The 15,635-nt window shown below is 40.5% G+C and overlaps 1 protein-coding gene across 10 annotated transcripts in view; it reads left to right on the top strand.

The window, feature by feature from the left end:
* LOC138764513 (teneurin-3) overlaps positions 1–15,635 on the top strand; it is a 4,541,667-nt gene that overhangs the window by 1,832,239 nt on the left and 2,693,793 nt on the right. The gene's annotated exons all lie outside the window — the stretch shown is intronic.

Here is a 15,635-nt window from a genome sequence, read left to right as displayed (position 1 = left end):
AGGGTCCCAGTCAGCATTTATCGCACGGGGTGGGGGGGGGGGGGGGGAGGGAAGAGTGTTGGGGATAAACCTGCTCTCTGTTGAACATCATGATGCCCACATAATGATGTCACCCTTCCATATATATAACCCTGTGTGTCAGTAGCCATGTTAGGCTAATGGAAGTAAAGGATGAGAAAGCATCACAACTCCAAGTCTTAATTGTATGAGTGCATACACATCCACCAGAAACACATATAATACTTTAACTGTAGCCTAAATATACTTAATATTATTGTGGTATGACTTCCTCGTGTATGCCTCAATCAGCATGCTTAAGGCAGATTTATATAACATTCCCTCATCATCAAGATGGGGCCAGTAAAAGATAAAGGAGGAAACATTTGCCTTGAAGTGGAGGAGGTTGGGGAGGTCCTAAATGAATACTTTGCTTCAGTATTCACAAGTGAAAAGGATCTTGATCAGGGTGAGGTCGGATTAGAACAGGCTTTTGTGCTGCACAATGAGGAGATAAAGGAAGAGGAAGTATTGGATCTTCTTAAAAATATCAAGATTGATACGCCTACAGAGTTGGATGTGATATACCCCAGGTTGCTGTGGGAATTGAGGGAAGAGATAGCTGGAGAAGTTGCTATGATCTTTGAGTCCTCTTTGGCCACACGGGAGGTGCCAAAGGATTGGAGAATGGCAAATGTGGTCCCCTTGTTTAAAAAAGGTAATAAAGAGATTCCTTGGAATTATAGACTGATAAGTCTTATGTCAGTGGTGTGGAAAACTGTTAGAGAGGATTCTTAAGGATAGGATCTATAAGAATTTGGAGAAGTACAAACTACTCAAGGTGTTAGAAACCACGCAAAACAAGCAGCAATAGACAATGAACCAGTGTGTAATTTTAAAATACTAATTGTATTTCTAACTCTTTAAATATAGTCTTAACTTTTAAACTATCCTTAATACTAAATCTATCCCCAACTATGCACAGGTGTGTGTGTGTGTGTGTGTGTGTGTGTGTGTGTGTGTGTGTGTGTGTGTGTGTGTGTGTGTGTGTGTGTGTGTGTGTATGTGTGTCTTATACCCAAACCATTACATTCCAGGCCAAAATCTAGAAAGTTACTTCAAAGTTCAGTCTTTTAAATTCAGTGTTGAAGCATAGAGCTTTGAAATTTGATGTCCAGAATTAATGATGTACTGAGAGGAAGACTGCAGTTCGCCATATTTGAAATTTAGTCAGTTTGTAGCTCACGTCCATAATGTTGCTCAGAAGGTAAAGCTCTGGGTCACATGGGAAAGTCACTCCTGTTACTCTTGGTAATGTTTCAGTGATATCATGCCAAAATGGTCTTACCTTTACACACGATCAGATAGAATGTAAAAAAAGGTTCCAATTTCAACAATCTGGATATTTCAGATTTTGATTGATGTAGTGTTTGTGGTGTGAGATATAATTGATTAAAAAAATTGTATTGAACCAGTCCATATCTTGCCTTGATCGTTGGTGTCATACTATCCAAACACCAATCAGACTAACACTCCTCTGGTATTATAACACCTTGGTCCAACTCTCACCTCGGGTGTTGCAGGCCCAGCTTAGCACTTACGCCTTGGAGAAGAAAATATCTCCTAGTTATAATTTTAGGTGTATTTCCAGTCTAAACATCCTTTCCACTTCATTACTTGAAGGCAGGACCCATTGTGGGACCCCATCTTTCTCACAAGAAGTATCTTAATTGAAGAAAGCAATGGAACATTCTATTTGACAAGACATATTTCTGACTTTGTTGTTCAAAGGACAAAAGCAGCCCTTCCTCATAACAACCTTCATTCCTTTCTCCTACTAAGTATTTAGAATTTTATTACCCAAATTCATTCTGGTACAGTGGTACTTTTGGTGATATCCCCACTTTTTTTCCCAATACATTCATTAACCTCATGCCATATTTTAATCATTTGTATTAAAATGGGGTTATCTGTTCTTTTTTAAATTAATTTAAGATTCCATTTGTAAATAAAATCCTTTGCTGCCCTCTCCCTCAATGTATATAATCCTATTTGGATCCATGAGGGAGAGCTCTCCTCTTCATAAAAGGATGAAAGGAACCTTTTCTGGGTTGCTAAATATTTTTTTTTAAACCCAGCAGTCTTAATCCCCTTAATTTATATTCCCACATCAGTTTCTCCATGGAGATCTTAGGTATTTTATTATTCCAAATAAATTGTCTTATCTTAAAAAAAATTCCAAAGCAACGACTGGAAGAGGGATTGCAGTCTCCACATCACTTTCATTTTCACAAAATTAACCCTCCAAGCTAAAGTAAAAGGCAAGTTTTTCCATCTTCGTAGATCATCTTAAATCTTTCCAAGCATAGGGAGATAGTCAAGTCGGTTATTGTAAGTTATTATCTAATATTAATACTAAATATTTAATTCCTTCAAATTCCATTTAAACTGACTTCCTTTTTAGTATCTTTCATAATCAAAATTTGTTAATGGCATAATTTCACTTTTTTTCCCAAATTGATTTTGTAACCAGAAACTCTTCCATATATCTCCAGTGTTGTCTATCGTTTGGCCAAAGACTCATCAGGTTCTGATAAATGCAACAGTACGTCGTCTGCAAAATAAATTGATTTTATTCACTTCTGGCCAACTTTAAATCACTTTATGTCCAGATTCTTCCTTATAACCTCAGCTAATGGTTCAATTGCCAAAACAAAGATACCTGGAGACAATGGGTACCCCTTCCTGCTGGATATACTCAAAGGAAACTTCAACTACATCTGATCATTAGTTATAATTTTGGCCCATGGCTTATGATAAAGGGCTTTTACCAAGTTTGTAAATATTCAGCCCATTCTAAACTTTTCTAATACTTTGAATAGAAATGGCCACTCTAACTGATCAAATGCCTTTTCTGCACACAAAGTACAGTTATACTCATGTTCACTTTAGTCTTAGCCAGATGAATTATACTGAATAATTTGCCGAAATTATCCACAGTGTGCCCTTTTTATAATGAGGCCTACTTGATCTGGATTTATCAATTTATGTAAATATTGCCCTAGTCTATTTAGCCAAAATATTGTAATCTGGATTTAATAAAGAAATAGGTCTATATTAGTGGATCTCAGTTTTTTTTTCCCCAGTAGCACCATGATAATAGCTGTTGAGAAGGATTTTGGGATAGTTCCCAAAATTTCCCACCACCTGGCCTACAACATCCATAATAAGAGGCATCAAAAATTCTTTAAATGGTCTGTAAATCTCAGGCAGAAAACCAACCTTCCGCCAGTGATTTATTTGCCTGTAATGTATTCAAGGCTTTTTCAATCTCTTTTCTGATAAAGGGGGCATCCAATTCCATCTGATCTTTATTTTCCTATTTTGGCAATTCAATTGCTGAAAGAAATTCATTTATCTCCATAGAGCCACCTTAAAATTCTGACATATTGTTTGTATAATATTGTTTAAAAGTGTCATTGATTTCTTTTGGAATTTATGTTAATTTATCAGGCTTTGTTTGGATGGCATTAATCATGCATGATGTCTCTTCTGTCTTTAATTGCATTGACAGAACTTTATGTGCTCTGTCTCCCAATTCATAATATTTTGGTTTTGATTTTAAAATAGTTATTTCTATTTTATATTTTTAATGTATTATATTTTATTTTTAAAAATTCCAATATCTTATATTTATCTTTTAAACCCAATCTCTGGTATTCTTTTTTCAGCTCTGTTGTTTATTTCTCCAGACCATTAACCTCCAACAAGTGTTTCTTCTTTTTTTTTAGTGTATGATATTAACCATCCTCTTACATAAGTCTTGAGTGTGTCCCATATTTTAAAAAAATCTCTCATTAGTAGAGGGGCAATTCATTTCACAAAACAATTCTATTTGTCCCTTAATAAAATTAGAGAAATCTGTCCTTCTTAACAATGCAGATTTAAGATGCCATCCATAAATACTCTCTTGTTTCTCTGGCATCAATGTGCCTGATCAGATAAAAATTTAGTCAGGTACTGCATTTTATCCACTCTGTTTTCCAATTGTGTACACATTAAAAAAAAAGCAATCCTCATATAAGAGTCATGAACCTTTGAGTAGAATGAATAATCTCTCACCATGGAGTGTGGCTGTCTCCATAAATTTAACAGATTTAAATCCTTGGTAAAAGATAAAGTAACTTTCACAGCTTTTGCTTTTGAAACTGTCTTTGCTGATTTATCAAGTATGGAGTCCAAGCCAAAATTAAAATCTCCCTCAACCAATATTATTTGTCTTCTTTCCACTGCTTTTATGAAGACATTCTGCATAAAATGATTCATCATTAAAATTCAGAGAATAAATATACAGAAGCATCCAGGATTCTGTGTATATCCATTAATGTGCTGTTACAAACTTCTTGCTGATTCAAAGGATGTGTCCTCAACCAACATTGGTATATTTTTGTTAATTAAAATTGCCACCCCTCTTGCTTTGGAGTTGAAAAAAAAGAAAATGATGTTTCCAACCCAGTCCCTTTTAAATTTATTATGTCCCAATTTTGTAAGGTACATTTCCTGTAGGAAAATTATGTCTGCCTTTTTTGTTCCAAGTGTGCCGAGCCTCTTTTCCTCTTAATGAGTTGTTTAAACCATTAACATTATAACTAATAAATTTTTCATATTTACACATATCCCTCTCTACCATATGATCCTTATGCTTATTCATTGTAACTCAATTTGCTGATATGACTTATAAGACATCATTACTATACCTCAGGGTGATTGTAAGAAGAGATCAAAAAAACAAACGCTGACAGTACAGTGATTATTTTCCCCTTTTAAAAAGAAATGTGTGATGCCCCTACACTGACAGTGATGTAAACAATAAAACGCAGAAGCCTATGAAGAAAGCTTGTGGTACTATTTAAAAGAAAACCTTTCCTCTTAACTTTGGCACCCTTTTGTTAAAAACTCTCCTTCTCTGTCACCTCCTTAAATTGGCATATCCACCCTGCTACTATACTAAATATTCACCCTCTCCCAAGCTCTCCTTGTACATTTCAATACTAATTTAAACAACCAATAAAAGACAATTCAAAATAAAACTCTTTTTTTCATTTTTACCCAGATTTTTAAGTTCACTTTGTATTTTTTTTTTATTTTTCTTTCTGGAATCCATTCTGAGCTCCCCTTTATGGTCCTTGTATCTATCTCTCCACCTCCTTTGGAGATTTACAGAATTTTTGAGGGCCGTTGGACACATCTATCCTCAATGTCACTGGGTATAGCACCGAGTACTTTCTGTTCCATGGTCACAGTTGTCGCTTGACACTACCAAAATCCTTTCTTTGCTTAAGGAAGTTCACACTAAGAACTTGAAATAAAAACTTCTTTTCCACTTCCAACTCAATTGGGCCATTATTTTCCCTGGCATATTCAACTGCTGCTCTTAGTATTGTCACACAATCCCGGTAACCCAAAAATCATACCTGGACCAGTTATGGTCTTTGGTCACTTGGTCTTCTGGGGCCAAGAGTCTGATGGGCTCTCTCAATAAGCAAATTTTCTTTGACTCTTCCTGTTCCGAACATTTGTGGAATCCATTCCTTAGAGCACCCCACCAGTTCATTCCCTTCAGTCCCTTCTTTTAGCTCAATGATACCGACATTATTCCTTCCACTGAAATTCTCCATATGATCTATTTTATCCGGCAGCAGTTGTTTGTCCAGTTTCAATCCCGTTTCATTTTCTTCCAGGGCCTTCAGTTTTTTCTGAGCCATTGTCAAGTCATTTTTGACCTGGTCCATTCAAGTCATCAGGTTTTTAATCCCCCTCGCCATCACCAATATTTTGTCTGCCACCTCTCTCAGCTAATTTTCTACCTTAGTACATCGTCCACTCAATGTCTCCATTGTTTCCAGCAGCTTTTGCAGATTGGTTGTTGACATGCCTCCTGCCGTCTATTTGAGTCTGATCCAACATCAAAGTGGCACCTTCTTCACCATTCACTTGTGGACATTCTGCAGACGATCTCGGAAAATTTTGTAATTCTTCAGTCCTAGAATTTTGCATCTTAATTTTCTTACCCGCCATTTTCTATTTTTAGCAGGTAAAAATCTTTCATCTGGTAACTTTGAATCATCTTTTCAATCAATCTTCACAGAGAGCTCTTCTAACCCACATCTGGCTAGATATTTAGCATGGCCACGTCCCTCTCCTATTCAGTGTTTTTAAATAAAAGCTCCCAAAGCCCTCACTCGTCAGGTGTTTTTCTGTTAATAAGAGTTCTGGGGTGACACTGTCATTGTCAAGTGAAACAAAACATAGACAATATTTCTTACTGTGGTTTGATCAATGACGGTCTACTTATAAACTGTAACTTTGCATCTCCAAATTGTAACTATGAATCTAAAATTTGTAACTTCATTTCCCTGACCCAATTTATAAGGCATCATTACTACAGCTCAGGGTGATTGTAAAAAGAGAGATAAAAAAAAAAACAAATGTAAAAGGTCCATTACAACATCCAGGCTCGTAATGTGAATCACAATAGCTGCAATTGAATGTCCAATGCTGAGGATTAGGTTACTGTGCCAATAGCTGTTACCTGTCTTGCTGAGGAATTTCTGTGAGACAAAATGCACCTTCCTGGTGTAGTTTCTACAGTTCTCAATGTAGTTGGTGGCTGAAATCAGAGATTTGATAGCTGAAATATCTTGAGATGAGTATTTCATAGACCCTCACATCTTGAAGAGGAATAGGTTGAAGGGTAGTCTTCTCCTTGTGGTGGGGGGAGGGGAAGCATAGCTCATAAGATAGATTAGTCAGGGGCCATCTACAGTGGGGAAAGACCAGAGTGGAGGCTAACCCAGGTTGGAATGGGCAGCACATGGGAAGTTCCAACGCCACAGGGCTTTTCCCAACAATGCTCTCTCCGGAGAGCATAGGTCTCTGTAAGTCACTGGCAGGGTGACATTGCTGAATTTCCCCTTAGCCTTGAAACCTCGAGTGGGGAGTTCTCTGCTTCATGTACACTGATCCATCTAGGAACATAATGGTTTCCCTACCACCTTCCCAGTTGCCAATCCCATGACCACTCCTCTAAGGTCAGGGCATGTGGTGGTGACTAAATAGTCCACCAAGGCACCAGTCACGTTTGTGCTCCCTGGGAGGTGCTGCTCCTGGGCACCCTTGCAGACACCCACAATAAGTACCCACTCCCTAACAATCATGTCCCCACATTAATGGTGTGCCACAGTGGCTGGCCGTGTCAACCTGTTTTAGGAGGGCAGGGAAACTGGTTCTGAATGCAGTCACCACCTATAGTGGTGCCATTATCGACCCCTTCTGGAGGTGCCCACAAGGCATTGGCAATCATCTATGGGTCAGAAAGACTGCCCAGTGTACTCACTTCCCAATGAGAGAGGAGGGAATTTCACCCCCCCCCCCACCTCAGCATCTCCAACTGAAGCAGTAGAATGGCTAAATGCTCACCTGGCCATCCCCTCACACAGTCAACCCCTTACCAGAATAGTCCTGGGGCACTATTATCTCACAATGATCACCTCCTGTTCATACCCACCTGACGTCCCCCTATTTTCAGCTACCTCCCCACTTTGCAGAGTCATCAGGGTGCCATTATGGCAGACTTGGAACCGTGTAATTACTGATTGGGCTTGTAAAGCCTTGGGCACACAGAGGGGTAGGAAAGTGTGGTGGGACTCAGTTTCCTCAAGGTTATCACCATCCATTGATACATACCTATCCCCTAACCACATGTTGATCCCCTCCCCCTGTTAGACAATGGCTCAGACTTTTCCTAAGTCATGCAGTGAGCCAGACCAGAGAACATGGAGCTGCTGTTTTTTGATCAGTGTGGAAACTACCTCCATGATTTTAAAGTCTATATTGGTTTCTTGCCTCTGGGCAACATGCAATGTCTCTTTCAGTTGCCAACATTCATGTTGCAAGGTTTCTATTGCCCTTGGTCAGTCTGCACTGCCTATTGCAGTTCCCTACACTCATATTGCAGATCCCAACATTCACCTTGCAGGGATTCTATCTCCCCATCTTTCTGGGTACCCTGACTACTTAGTTTAGGTACGCGCTAGTGAGGGTAGAAATAGGAGGATGTGGAGGATGAATGTGTGGCTAAAGAGATGGTGCAGGGGGCAAGGGATAAGATTTCTGGATCATTGGGATCTCTTCTGGGGAAGGTTGGACCTGTACAAAAGGGACGGACTCCACTTGAACTGTGCTGGCAAGCAGATTTGCTAGAGCTGTGGGGGAAGGTTTAAACTAGTTTGGCAGGGGGATGGGGAACAGAGTGTGAGAGCAGATTCAAGGGAGCATGGCCACCTAGATAAGAATAAAAATGATAACAAAGGTAGGATGGAGATTAGGGTAGAAGGTAGAAAAGAGAATGTATGTGAGGGTCATTCTCTGAATTGCATGCATTTTAATGCAAGAAGCATAGTGAACAAGGTAGACAAGCTTAGAGTATGGACAGATACTTGGGGTCACTATATTGTGGCAATTAGTGAGACCTGGCTACAAGAGGGGCAGGACTGGCAACTTAACATTCCAGGATACATTTGTTTTAGATGTGATAGAGCAGGGGGTAAAAAAGGGGGAGGAGTTGCTCTGCTTGTTAAGGAGGACATTACTGCCGTGAGGTGGCAAGATGGTCTGGAGGGATCGTCCAGTGAGGCTGTTTGGGTGGAATTGAGGGGTGAAGGAGACATGAGGGTGCTAATAGGGGTGTATTACAGACCACTAAATGGGTCAAGAAAACTAGAGGAACAAATGTGCACAGAGATAACGTATATGTGTGAGAATCATAAAGTAACGATCATGGGAGATTTTAACTTCCCTCACATTGATTGGGATACCCATACAGTTAGAGGGCTGGATGGGCAAGAGTTTGTTAAATGTGTTCAAGATTGTTTTCTGAATCAATTAGTAGAAGAACCGACTCGGGACAGTGTAATACTGGATCTCTTGTTAGGGAACAAGCTAGGTCAGGTATCAGACATTAATGTTGGAGATCCAATTGGGTCTAGTGATCATAATTCTGCAAGGAGGGGCCTAAAGTTGAGGTTCTGGATTGGAGAAGACCAAATTTCGAAGGAATGAGAAGGGATTTGGGGAGTATTGAGTGGGACAGGATATTTTCAGGTGAGGGTGTAAATGAGAAATGGAGGATATTCAAAAAAGAAATTTTGAGGGTACAGAGTAGTTATGTCCCAGTGAGGATCAAAGGAAAGGCTGGAAGTCATAGGGAGGCTTGGTTTTCGAGGAATATTGAAAATTTGGTTAGGAGAAAAAGGGAGGTGTACAAGAGATATAAAGAACAGGGAGCTGACAATTTGAAGGAGGACTACAAGGAGTGTAGAAGGAATCTTAAGAAATAAATTAGGAAGGCCAAAAAAAGGCATGAAGAGGCTTTGGCAGACAGAGTAAAAATAAATCAAAAGGGTTTCTATAAGTATATTAAAAGTAAAAGATTAGTGAGGGATAAAATTGGACCCCTTGTAGATAGTGAGGGTAGGCTGAGTGAGAAGTCTGAGGAAATGGGGGAAATTTTGAATGATTTCTTTGCCTCGATATTCACTAGGGAAAAAAAATATTGAACCAGTTGAGGTAAAGAAAAATAGTGGGGAGGTAATGAAGCATATAAGGATAACCGAGGATGTAGTGATGGCTGTGTTGAAAAAGATAAAGGTGGATAAATCTCCGGGACCGGACAAAATATTCCGAAGGACACTCAGGGAGGCTAGTGGACAGATAGTGAGGCCATTAACAGAGATATTTAGGATGTCACTGGCCACGGGAGTAGTGTCAAAGGATTGGAGGGTGGAACCTGCGAATTATAGGCCCGTGAGTCTGACGTCTGTGGTGGGCAAGTTGATGGAAAGTGTTCTGAGGGATGGTATTTACAATTATTTGGAGGTACAGGGATTGCTAGGGAGTAATCAGCAAGGTTTTGTCAGGGGTAGATCATGCTTGAAAAACCTGATTGAGTTTTTCGAGGGGGTTACAAAAAAGGTTGATAAAGGGAAAGCTGTGGATGTTGTCTATTTAGACTTTAGTGAAGCTTTTGGCAAAGTTCCCCACAGGAGGTTAGGAAAAAAGGTGGAGGCATTAGGTATAAATGAGGAGGTAGTGAAATGGATTCAGCAATGGTTGGATGGGAGGTGTCAGAGAGTAGTGATAGAAAATTGTTTGTCCAATTGGAGGCCAGTGACTAGTGGAGTTCCTCAGGGATAGGTCCTGGGTCCACTATTGTTTGTTATATATATTAACGATCTGGAAGTAGGGGTGGAGAATTGGATAAGCAAGTTTGCGGATGATACAAAGATTGGTGGTGTTGTGGACAGTGAGGAAGATTACCGTAGATTAAAAGGTGATTTAGGAAGGCTGGAGGTGTGGGCTAAGAAATGGCTGATGAAATTCAATACAGATAAGTGTGAGGTATTACATTTTGGAAAGGCAAATCTAAATAGGTCATATGCATTAAATGGTAGGCTATTGAGATGTCAGAGCAACAAAGGGATTTAGGAGTTGTGGTAAATAGTGCCCTCAAGGCTGATACTCAGATAAATGGTGTGGTGAAGAAGGCATTTGGAATGTTGGCCTTCATAAATCGGAGTATTGAATTCAAGAGTAGGGAGGTTATGATGACATTGTACAAGGCATTGGTGAGGCCAAATTTGGAGTACTGTGTACAGTTTTGGCCACCAAATTATAGGAAAGATATAAACAAAATAGAGAGAGTGCAGAGAAGGTTCATGAGAATGTTGACAGGATTTCAAGGTTTGAGTTACAGGGAAAGGTTGTGCAGACTGGGGCTTTTTTCTCTGGAGTGTAGAAGATTGAGAGGGGGCTTGATAGAGGTTTTAAAGATTTTAAAAGGGACAGACAGAGTAAACGTGGATAGGCTTTTTTCAATTAAGAGTGGGGGAGATTCAAACTAGAGGGCATGGTTTAAGATTGAAGGGGGAAAATTATAAGGGGAACATGAGGGGAAATTTCTTTACGCAAAGGGTGGTGGGGATGTGGAATGAGCTTCCGACAGACGTGGTCGAGGCGGGATCATTGGTTACATTTAAGAACTGGCCTGTTCTGTGCTGTAAGTGGTTATATGGTTATATTGTTATATGATATCCCACCAGTGCCTGAATAGTGATATCAGCAGCCATAGGGCTACCCTATGACTTCCCCGGACCTCATGAAATCCCAGTAATCCAGCGGGGAGACCACATGGTGCCCTATCTTCTGCCACGCTGTCAAATGGCTGAATCCCTGACGACCATTGGTACACCTGGGGATTTTAAACTCTGACCCCAGGATCCCTTTCCTACCTGTGGGTCATCTCCTGCTGCCCCTGTTTGTAAACAGGTACCAAATAAACCATGCACCTGACAGAACACCCATGCACACAGTTAGAAATACAATTTCCCTCATGATTAAAACAGTCTCTCACTCCCACATGGTTAAAACTCCACGCGTCCTGTCATAAGTCTTTGAACCCTGCTCACAGCGCCAATTGTTGTGTTGAGGAAGAGTATCAAGTTTGGTGGGTTCACAGAGAGATGAATCTGGATGCAAGGATTTGTAATCACATGCAAATTTTATTAATGCTCAGCAGTCCCCCATGAGAGACTCATTCAGAAAATCATGAGGCATGGGATCCATGGAACTTTGGCTGTGTGGATAAAAAATTGGCTTACAAGTAGAAAGCAGAGAGTAATAGAGGAAGGAAGGTATTCTGCCTAGTAGTCAGTTACTATTGGAGTACCGCGAGGATCTGTTCTGGGACCCCTGCTCTTTGTAATTTTTATAAATGACCTGGATGAAGAGGCAGAAGGATGGGTCATTAAGATTGCAGAAGATACAAAAGTTGGAGGAGTTGTAGAAGGAGCTTAAAGTAGTGGAAGGTTAGAAGAGGGTATAGACAATGCAGAGTTGGGTGGAGAAGTGGCAGATGGAGTTCATTCTGAATAAGTGTGAATAAGTGGAAGGACAAATCAGAAGGCTGAATACAGGGCTGAATACAGAGTGTGGATGAACAGAGGGACAATGTAGTCCAAATCCATTCCTCTCTCAAAGTCACCGCAGAGGTTGATAGGATAATTAAGAAGGCCTATGAGATGCTGGGCTTCATTAATAGGGGATTGAGTTCAAGAGTAGGGAGGTCGTGTTGCAACTCTACAAATCTCTGGTGAGATGATACTTATTAGAGTATTGTGCTCAGAGGAAGTCAGGAGAACATGACCCAGTCCTTTCTGAGGGCTCAGTAGTGGAGGGGGTCAATGAACTTCAAATTCCTGGGTGTCAACATGTCCGAGGATCTGTCCTGGAGCCTCCACATTGATGCAATCACAAAGAAGGCTCACCAGTGGCTATACTTTGTGAGGTATCTGAGGAGATTCAATATGTCACTGAAGACTCTTGTAAAATTCTACAAGTGTACTGTGTAGAGCATTCTGGCTGGTTGCATCACTGCCTGATATGGAGGTGCCAAATCTCAGGACAAGAATAAACTCCAGAGGGTTGTTAATTCAGCCTGCAACATCACAGACACTAGATTTAACTCCATAGAGGGCATCTACATGAGGCAGTTTCTTAAAAAAAAACAGCCTCTATCCTCAGACCCCCACAATCCAGGCCATCCTCCCTTCAATCTGCTACCATCGGGGAAAAGGTGCAGGAGCCGAAAGACTCAGAGGCACAAGGACAGCTTCTTTCCCGCTGCCATCAGATTCCAGTGAGCCAGTCACTCCCTCACTTTTCATGCACTAATATTGTTATCATTATCATTTTTTTACAGTAATGTCATAAGATGGTTATAATATGTATGTTTGCACTATGATGTTGCGCAAAACACCAAATTTCATGACTTGTTCATGACAAAAAATCCTGATTCTGATTCAGTTCTGGTCACCTCATTATAGAAAGGATGCAAAAACTATTGAGAGGGTGGAGGAGATTTACCAAGTTGTCACCTGGATTGGAAAATGAGTCTTATGAGGTAAGGTTAGCAGAGCAGGGATTTTTATCTTTGGACCATAGAAGGATGAGAGGAGATTTAATAGAGGCCTACAAGATTCGGAGAGGCTTAGATAGGGTAGACACCCAATGCTTTTTTTTCCACCACAGGGCAGGATTAGTAAATACCAGTGGATATACAAAGTGAAGTAAAGGAGGTTTCGGAAAAACGTTGAGGATAAGATTTTTTAAAAAATAAACAAGAGTTGTGGGTGCCTGAAATGCTTTGCCAGGGATGCTGGTGGAGTCTGAAACATTAGGCACATTAAAGGAACTTTTAGACAGGCACATGGATGGAAGCAAAATAGAGGGTTAAAGTGTAGGGAGGGTTTAGTACATTTTTCAAGGAATATATGGCTCAGCAAAACATCAAGAGGTAAAGGCCACTGCACTGTAGTGTTCTGTTCTATCTGCAGTGCATTTCATTTCTGAGGTACACTTTCCTCCAAATGTGATCGAACCAGAGCATTGCCATCTCTACTCAGCTAATACTTGAGAACGATCGTACAAATTCGAAAGGAGAGAGTAGATTCTGCAAAGATAGTTCTAAATTATTAGCTGAGACAGAGACTTACCATCTGGTGTTAAAAACACAAACTGCCAACATTCACAATATGATTTGGGAAAGCCAAAGCAACATTGGCCTGCTCAAGTCATGCAAAACTATTGACATGTTGTGGGTTGGAACAAAAGACGAATTATCTTCAATTATTTCCTGCAATACTACCTCAGATTCAAGCCATCAAACAGGGAATTTGTCAATTCACATCTGTGTTCGGTTCTTGCTTCAAACATAGGGTGGTGACACGGTTGCTCTCATCAGTCAGGGCACAAGGCAGGAGATGGGACATCATGTCTTAGATGTATAAGACATTGTAAGGCCACATTTGGAATCTTGTAATGAGCAATTAAACAGATGACATTTTGTTCTGAATGTTCTAAACTGTACTCCCGATAATGAAACCCCACACTTCAATGGTTCCCATCTGGCACTGATGTGTCATTAAAAGCTCTCACTCTATTGCAATATAACATGATAGTTTAATGTCATGCACACTTGCTACAGATACCCAAGTACATAAGATACACAAATAACAATTGTATAAATTAAATTGTCACAAAATGCCAAGGCAGATTAAGATAAAATAAATATAAAAGGATAAGATATCCACATTTGTAGTTAGTGTGAACAGAAAGTGTTACTTTTGGTGATCCTGGAGAATATTATGTTTAGGGTAGTACTGGAAAGTTCAAGAGCCTGATATTTTTTGGAAAATAAACTGTTCTTGAACCTAAAGATGCCACAGACTTTTGGCCTAGATACATCCTACTTGAAGAAGCACTTTTGACAAGGATATTGTAATCATTATTATGTTGACTGCCTTAGCTCTGAGGGCTCTGTGAAGTTGTGGGGGGGGGGGGGGCGGGGGTAGAAATGTTCTTTTCCTTCTCTTTCTCTGACTGTAAGGGGCACTGGACAATTTCTGCTGATGGCGAATCTTTGTCTGCCAAACTGTAGACTATAGGAAATTTTGTGTAATGTTTCATTTTCTATTTTACTACATGGCAATAAAAGAATCTTGAGGCAGGGCGTCACATTGATATTTTCAATAGATGGGACATCAGTGTCTGTGATGGACTTGGTAAGATTAGCCACTTTCACATTCATGGTGACATTCATCCAGGAGAAGTTTGCAGGGTATTCAATGACATGCAAAATCTCCTCAGAAAGTAGAAATGTTAGTTTGCCTTCTTCATGGTTATCTCAATGCACTGGCTCCAAGATAAGTCCTCTGACATGTTGCAATCCAGGAACTTTAATGTTCTAACCTTTTCCACTGCCATGCTGCTAATGTGATCCTTCAGCCTGGCCTTGCTAAAGTCCACAACAAGATCTTGGTCTTGCTGGCATTGATAGAAACATTGTTCTTCTGGCACCACCCAACCAGATTTTCAATATCCATCCTGTATTTCCAGTCATCATTACCCATTTTTAGACCCACAACAACAACATCAGAGAACCAATATTTATTGGAGCTGAACTTGGCCACACAATTGAAGATGTAGGGAATAGAGCAGGAACACAACACGCAGTGTTGAGATAACCCAGAACTGATGATGAGTGAAGAGGAAATCTGTTCAAATTGCCATGTAAAATGGGGTTAACCAGACAATTTGCCTGATTGATGACCCAGGTACATGGCTATTTGAAATAGTCCAACTGGGTCAACCCGGTCAAAACCCAACTGGATCCCAGACCTACCTCAGACATGGTCAGGGAATCCAATAAAACGTAACTGGGAGTCCTCCTCAGTAGATTTGAAAAGGGAAATAGTGGGCCCTGTTTCTCTTGTGTCTTCAGCACTTGGGTGTGTGTGTGTCATAGGGAAACCCCTGGATGGCTCAATGCAGGGTGCTGTCTCAAAGTTCCGCTGACACAAATTGGGGTATAGGTGTTGCTGCCATTTGGGGGCGGGGGTGTTGCTGCAGCGATCGGTGAAGGGTGCTGCTGGAATAGAGGGAGGGGGTGATGCCACGATGTGCCACTACCATGAACGGGGAGGGGGTGGTGGTGCCACAATTGGTGGGGGGGGGGGTTGAGT

Source organism: Narcine bancroftii, chromosome 1, assembly GCF_036971445.1.
Source record: "Narcine bancroftii isolate sNarBan1 chromosome 1, sNarBan1.hap1, whole genome shotgun sequence".
Taxonomy (NCBI): domain Eukaryota; kingdom Metazoa; phylum Chordata; class Chondrichthyes; order Torpediniformes; family Narcinidae; genus Narcine; species Narcine bancroftii.
Note: the sequence above shows the minus strand (reverse complement) of the source record. Positions and strands in the feature narration are given on the sequence as shown.